We start from the raw sequence: 8,852 nt of genomic DNA on the forward strand, positions 1-8,852 counted from the left end.
CTTTATTCAGTGCACAGCAATAAAACACGCAAGCACCACTTTATTCAGTGCACAGCAATAAAACACGCAAGCACCACTTTATTCAGTGCACAGCAATAAGCAAGCACCACTATATTTAGTGCACTACATTCAGCCATACACCATCATCACGATAAGCAAAACAACACAATGCGTAATATTCCACCATCGCCAACATATAGACCTCCACCATCGGCAATACACACAGGGCCGTCATTTCAACTTTTTCCGGGGGGGGACGCCCCCCCCCACCCCCCCCTAAATGACGGGCCTGGCAATACAGGACAATACGCAATGAACCCCAATACACCATAAGCACTGCATTAAAATAAGCAATATAGCACGTGATGCACTGAAATATGTAATGCATAACAATGAGCAATTGACTAATATTTACAGTGCACTAAAATAGTCATTCAATCGCCAGTTTCCCACTCTGATTTCGATAAGTAATATACTGCCATCATAAATACAGCATAATAGTCGATGCACTGCAATACATACATTATACACAAGGATAGGCGATACACAATAAGTAACGCACCACCATATGCAGTGCATCACAATAAGGAATGCACTATACACGGTGAATGTCAACACACAAAGCACCATCATCGGCAATAAAGCACAATATTACCGCTGTATGAAGTGCACCACAATGAGAAATACAGCACAAAACATCACCACCGGCATTACAGCAAAATAAGTAGTGCACCATGATAAGTAGTGCACCATGATAAGTAATGCACCGCAATACGAAATACAACCCAATACGCAATGCATCGTAATAGGCGAAGCAGTAAGAAAGGCATAAATTTTAATAAAGGCAATAATTTTAATAAAGGCATAAATTTTAATAAAGGCACTACAATACGCAATGCATTACAATCGCACCACCGATACAGTAATGCGCCACCAATTGCAGTGCACCACAATAAGCAATACATACCGAATAAATACGCGAAATACAACCCAATACGCGATGCATCGTAATAGGCAAAGCACCATAATATGCAATGCACCAAAATACCTAATAAATAATAAGCACTGCATTTCGCTAAGCAAAAGCACTAATACACTACACAGACTAAGCACAAATTAAGCAATGCAGCACCGAAATACAGCACAATACGCTATGTATCGTAATAAGCAAAGCACCATAGCAAATCACTCAGTGCACTCACAGCACGTAAAGCATCACAATGTGATGCGTGTAATCAGTAATATAGAGCACCTCAATAAGCAATTCAACATACGGTAATAACCCGATGCACCTGAACTCGATATACGGCACATTATGCGATGCGTCGCAATAAGCAAAGGACAAAAGAACGCAATGCACCAAAATATGCAATAACAGCACAATCCGCAATACTGCATTACAGCAAACAATGCAGCATGCGATGCGCCGAAATATGCATTGCACCATTATTTGCAGTGCACCACAATAAGCAAATGCAGAACAATGCACAATGAAAAGCATGAAAACAATGAGATTTATCATCGACTAGAAATGAAACCTGTCAATTTATATTTATGTAAAACTAGAAGGGCAAAGCCCCCCTCACATCTACGGTGTCCTAACCCCCCCCCCCCAACTCCTCCAGTGGAGCTAACCACTCGTCACATTTTCTTTAATTATAAAGCAAAATATTCCTCAGGCACTGCACATGCCTGCAAAATAGTTATTCATTGCCAGTTTCCCATTCTGATTTCGATAAGCAATGCCCTGCCATCATAAATACAACAGAATACTCGATGCACCGCAATACATACGTGATACACCACGATAGGCGATACAGCACAATAAGTAATGCACCACTATATGCAATGCACCAACATTAGCAATACTGCAAAATAAGTAGTGTACCATGATAAGGAATGCACCACAATACGCGATGCATCGCAAAAGACAAAGTACCATGATATGTACAACAATGCACCGTAAGCACTGCATTACAATAAGCAATACAACACAGTACGCAATGTATCGCATTGAACAAAACACAATAATACGCAATGCACCACAATACGCAATAAGCAATACAGCACGCGATGCGCGATGCACCACTATTTGCAGTACGCCGCAATAAGCAATACACCCCAATATGCAATAAGCACTCATTAAAATGAGCAATATAGCACGCGAGGCACTACAATACGCAATGCATTACAATCGCGCCACCGATACAGTAATGCGCCACCAGTGTGCAGTGCACCACAATAAGCAATACAGTATAATATGCAATCCACTACAATACGCAAACGCGATGTATCGCATCAAGAAAAGCAGAATAATACGCAATGCACCTCAATACGCAATAAGAACTGCATTACAATAAGCAATACAGCACGTTATGCACTACAGTACGTAATGCATAACAGTACAAATCAACAACCAGCAAAATCAGCAATGCACTGCAATCAGCGAAACATCGCAATAAGCAATTTACCACAATACGCAATACACACCAAAATAAGCAATGCAGCTCAATACGCAATAAAGCACTATACATCGCAATAAGCACCACAATACGCCATAACCACTGAAACACAATAAGCAAGCGATACACTATAATCAGCAGTGCACTATAACCAGCGATGCACAACTATTTGCAGTACACCACAATAAACAATACAGCCCAATACGCAATGCGCCACAATACGCAATAAGCACTGCATTGCAATGAGAAATACACTACGCGATATACTATAATGCATAACAATTAGCAACGCACCACAATCAGCAAAGCAACACAATAAGCAATACAGCACGCGATGCACCACAATACATATAACTATATGCGATACAGTACAATACGCGATGCGTCACATAAGCAAAGCACCATAATAAGCAATGCATTAGAATAAGCAATACAGCACGCGATGCATTACAATACGCAATGCACCAAAAATAGCAATTTACCACTATTTACAGTGCCCCTCAATACAGCATAAATCGTAATGCACCACAATACGCGATGTATCGCAATAAGCGAAGCACCGTTTTATACGCAAAAAGTACTGTATTACAGCAATATATCACGCGATGCGCTGCAATGTGCAATGCATCACAATAAGCAATATAGCATATTACGCAATGCTACACCATCGGCGATTCGGTATGCACCATTTTAGGCAATGCAGCACAATAAGTAGTGCAGCCTTATATTAAGGGCACCACAAAAAACAATGCACCACTATATCAGGGCACCACAAAAACACTGCATCACTATATCAGGGCACCAAATTAAGCAATACAGCACAATACTTAATGCACCTCCATTGGCAATACAGGACAGTGCTTATTGCACCACCATCGGCAATACAGCACAATAAGCAATGCGCCACCACAGGCAATACAGCACAATAATTAGTGCACCACAATATTTAAAGCACCGCAATAAGCAATGCACCACTATATTCAGTGCACCACATTAAGCACAATACGCAATGCACCACTATATTCAGTGCACCACATTAAACACAATACGCAATACACCACAATAAGCAAAACAACACAATACGTAATTTATCCCCATCGGCAATGCAGCACAATAATAAATATACCACCACCGTAGGCAATGCACTACAATATGCAGTGCACCACAATACGCGATGAGCCAAAATACACCATAAGCACTGCATTAGAATAAGCAATATGGCACGTGATTTACTAAAATACGTCATGCATAACAATGCGCAATTGGCCAATATTTACAGTGCACCACAATAAGCAATGCAGCACAATACCTCATGCACCGCAACACCGCATATTATGCGATGCATCGCACTAAACAAAGCAACACTTAAAGCACGCAATGATCCACAATAATCCATAAGCACTGCATTACAATAAGCACTGCAGCACTCAGTGCATTACAACACTTAAAGCATCACAATCAGTAATGTAGTAATGTGTAATCAGTAGTATTGTACACCACAAAAAAGCAATGCAGCATAGTACTTGCGATGCATCGCAATAAGCAAAGCACTATAGTACGCAATGCACCACAATTCGAATTAAACGCGGCATTACAATGAGCAATACAGCACGCGATGCACTACAATATGCAACGCACCGCAATCAGTAATGCACCATTATTTTTGCTGTGCCGCAATAAGCAGTGCAGCGCAATGCGCATTGAGAAGCAAGTATTCATCCTCGACTCAAAATGAAACCTGTCAATTTCACCATAAAGAGTCCAATGCCCCGCCCTGGGTACCCCGACCCTGTGTGTTGGGAGCACTGGTGATGTATACATACCTCTGGGTACATGCACAAAACTTGATCCCTACAGGTCAAGCGGTTCCCGATGCCCTCAGGAGTTAAATGAAAATTCGACCCAAAATCGTAACCGACTTCCGTAACATAAAATCGTCACTAATTTCGGTTGCCCTTCCGAGGCTCAAACAGGCCCTTTTCGAGTTTGTGATTTTATATTATAGAGTAGATATATTAGTATTTGAATCAATTATATTTATTTAATTATTTTTAATTATATTTATGTCAAACCTGTCAATTTATATGTCCAATGCCGCGCCTTGGGCACCCGGACCCTGTGACACTGTGATGTATACCTCTCCACATACCTCTGGGTACATGCACAAAACTTGGACCCAACAGGTCAAGCAGTTCCCGATGGGATCAGTAGTTAATGAAAACTTGACCAAAAATCGTAACTGACTTCCGTAATAGAAAACATAACAGATTTCCGTATCACAAAAACGTGACTGATTTCCGTCACTCAAAAAACGTCACCGACTTCTATAATAAAAAAATCAGCCCTAATTTCCGTTGTATAGAAACGGGCCCGTTTGTAATTTTATATTACAGAGTAGACAGTGCTTAATAAAGTGGTCAGCCCATAAGGCGATATAATATCGATTTATGACATGAATGTCGCTCTCCACTTGTTAATACAAGATATACGGAAGACTGGATTTTGTGAAGATATTTATTATTTTATATGTTAATTTTTTTAAGGAAGGAAAAAACTCAACTCTGCCTCTACCGGGAGTCGAACCCGGGTCCCTCGATTGCCGGACGAGTGCTCTGACCACTAAGCTACAGAGGAGATAGAAATTTTCCTTCGCTAGAGCGTATATATGCCGAACGGAACCGTGCAATGGACGGTGAAACCGATCAGCTAATAGCTCATGGACGACGAGCCACCAGATGGCTATATATATGACATGAATGTCGCTCTCCACTTGTTAATACAAGATATCTTGTAATATCGATTTGGTTATTTATATTTGTTACAGAGAACTAACTGTTTGCAGTGACATCTAACGAGTCTTTATGAGTTAAGAAACTATCATGAACTGAGAGGAAGAAGTATATTGGGTTTTTACTATGTTTTAGGCGTTGGTAAAAGGTCGATTTGATTACTTATATTTGTTACACACAACTAACTGTTTGCAGTGGCATCTAGTGAGTCTTTATATGCTGAAGGGTCATCATTAGTAAACTGACCATATTTGCTCGAAAAAAAATATGGTAAATTAAGCTCGGAATTATGGAATATTGCCAGTTATCGCCAAAATTGATGATTAAAGTAAGCATTTTTGCCTACTCATGCTAAAATCATAGAAAAGTCTCGGTGGTACCCGAGGGGGGGAGGATGCACATATACCTTCATGGGGAAGTTAAAAGATTTAATTTCAGGGGGCCCTTGATGGATCTCATTGTTTTCTTGTTACTTTAACATTGAAAAATTTGCGATAGCGGAAGCCCAAGATATATACGGTCTGGGACCCCCTATACAATTTGCGAATTCGGTCACGGGTAATTGCGTGGGGAGGCCCTGGATTCTATTCCTTGGTAACATGAATACAGACGGACATTTGCCGTGGCACTCATAGAGGTATACCCGATAAGCTTCCGAGCCAGGGGTCCCGTTTCATTTTGGGTTCCCTGGATGAATCTCATTTTTTTTTCTGTTGTTTAACATTGCAGGATTTGAAATAGCGGAAGCCCGAGATAAAGCCAGTGTGGGGCCACGCTAAAAGTATGCAAATTGAGTCCCCGCTACTGGATGTGGGGCCCTCAATTTTATTCGTTGTAAAATTGATAAAAACGAAAACTTTTCGTGGCCTCTCACAGGGAAACCCTCCAGGTCGGAGCCCCCATGGAAAAATTGACAGGGTCCGTTTCGGAGCCCTCCTCGATGAATCTCATTGATTTTTTTTTGTTTAACATTGTAAAATTTGCAACATCGGTAGCCCGAGATGAAACCAGTCTGGGGCCCCACTAAAAGTATGCGAATTGGTGTCCCGGGTAATTGGTTGGGGGCCCTGGATTTTCTTCGTTGTAAAATGAATACAAATGAAAATATTTCGTAGCACTCGCAGCTGGGGATGACCGACAAGCTTCCAAGTCGGGGGCTCCATGTTTACAGGTTTCATTTTGGGGGCCCTGGAAGAATCCCATTCTTTTCTGTTGCTTAACATCTTAGGATTTGCAAAAGCGGAGGCCCAATATAAATCCAGTCTGGGGCCCTGGATGAATCTCATTCTTTTGTGTTGTTTAACATTGTAGAACTTGCAACACCGGAAGCCAATCTGGAGATCGATAAAAGCATGCGAATTGGTATCCCGGATAATTGGTTGGGGCCTCTCGATTTTATTCGCAGTAAAATTGATGAAAACGAAAAATTTTCGTGGCCTCTTACGGGGATGTCCGACAACCCTCCAGGTCGGAGCCCCATGGAAACCCCGGTCCATTTCGGGGTCCCTGGATGATTCTCATTGATTCTTGTTGTTTAACATTGTAAAATTTGTAACACATCGGTAGCCTGAGATAAATCCAGTCAGGGGCTCTTCTAAAATTCAGCGAATTGGAGTCTGGGGGGCCCAATGGGAACGTTTTCTGGGGTTACTTGATGAATCGCATTTGTTTTTTGTGGCTTTATTATTGTAAAATTCGCTTCTTCAGTAAGCTGGTGCTTTCACATGTCCCTTTCCATAGCACACTGCTGAAATGGGACGAAATGAATAAGATATGTTTTGAAGAGAAAACGGGAGGGGGCGGCAGGGCCCCTCTATAATATGAAATCCCAAACGCGAAAAGGGCTTGTTTCTGTGCAACAGAAATCTGTTACGTTTTTTGGTGAAATTTTCATTAAACTCTCTAATATATCGGAAACCGTTCGACTCATCGGGACTATATTATGTGTATGTACCGAGAGGCTTACATCCCCAACACCCTGCAGCAGGACCCCTAGCTAGTTGACGGGCTCCCAAACCAGCTTTTTAACGGGAGCTCCTTTGTAGTTAATTTATAGTGTGAAAAATCAAAGAGTTGTAAGAATCGTTCCGGCCCCGGTCAGCTCCGCCCTAGTGGTGGCCATGTCGAGAGGTATATGACCTGTGCTCGCAGCACACAAGGTAGGAGTACCCAGGACGCGGCATTAATATTACACATATATCTTCATCGGGAAAGTAAAAGGTTTTATTTCCAAGGGCCTTTGATGGATCTCAATGTTTTCTTGCTGCTTTAACATTGAAAAATTTGCAATAGCGTCCTTAGGCCCCCGTAAAAATCTACGATTTGGGTTCCGGCTCCTTGATTGGGCGGACCTGGACTTTATTGATTCGTAAAATGAATACGAGTAAAAATTTTCGGGGCCCTCACGGGGGAGGGGGATGTTCGAGAAGTCTCCGTGTCGCCCCCCCCCCATGGAAAAGTTGACAGGTTTCATTTCGGGGGTCTTGGAGGAATCTCAATGACTTTTGTTATTTAACATTGTAAAACTTGCAACAGCGATAGCCCGAGATAAATCCAGTTTGTGGCCCCACTAAAAATCTATGTATTGGGTCTCGGGTAGTTGGTTGGGGTCCTGGATTCCCTTTGTTGTTAAAATGAATATGAATGAAAATTTTTCGTGGCCCTCACAAAGGGGATGTCCGACAAGCTTTCAGGGCGGGGGGCCCCCATGTGGTAGTGACATGTTCGATACCGTTCTACGGGTCCAGTGACATGTTCGATCACCGGGAAGCGATATGCATTGCAGAACGAAATTATTCCGGCTCTGCGAGCACGTCACTACCTTGCAGATGCAATCTCTATACAAGACGAAGTTTCTCAACACATTGCAGTATATGTTAAAAATGTTCTTCAAACACATTTTACGGAAGAACGTGTAATCAGTCGCAACTTTCCTAATCTATTGTCTCCAGCATATCCCGATCCCCGGATCCTTAATCCATGCGTTTTTTGCCATTTTGCGATTTTATTAAGAAATGACTAATTTTTTTTTTTACCTGAAACAAAGTCCTCCACAAAAACATGAAGTCCTCCACAAAATTTCACAATTTCCTGATGACTGGTTTCCAGGGCCGCAACTAGATGCTTGTTCAAGTGCGCATTTTGACGCCCCCTTGTAATGTTGAAGAGAATAAAATTTGCGCTCCCTCTGGTCCAGCGCCCGGGCACGAGACCCACCTGCTTCCCCTTAGTTGCGGCCCTGCTGATTTTACCTGTAGGCTACTTTAAAATAGGGTCTTTTAATTATGAACTCCCCGTACTTGTTTATAAACTTCCATGCTTTCTGTAATAAATCATATCAAGAATCGAAATGTTACGATGCCCCTATATGTGCTTGAGGCCTCCAGGAAGTTAAGATGACACTGATCAGGGGTCTCCACCAGCCCAGGGGCCCTGCAGTATGGGGGGGGGGGAAGACTACTGATAGAGCGGAAGGAAAATAAAACCAACCATCCTCTTCTCAAAAGTAATATTTTTTACACCTAGATGACGCTGTACTCAAGATGAATAAAATTTCATTAATATACATTATACAATTGAATACTGCATGGAAAATTCACCG

This window comes from Pholcus phalangioides, unplaced genomic scaffold (genome assembly GCF_987345545.1).
Source record: "Pholcus phalangioides strain wild (caught in Gottingen) unplaced genomic scaffold, Ppha-v1.0 ptg000010l_1, whole genome shotgun sequence".
NCBI lineage: Eukaryota > Metazoa > Arthropoda > Arachnida > Araneae > Pholcidae > Pholcus > Pholcus phalangioides.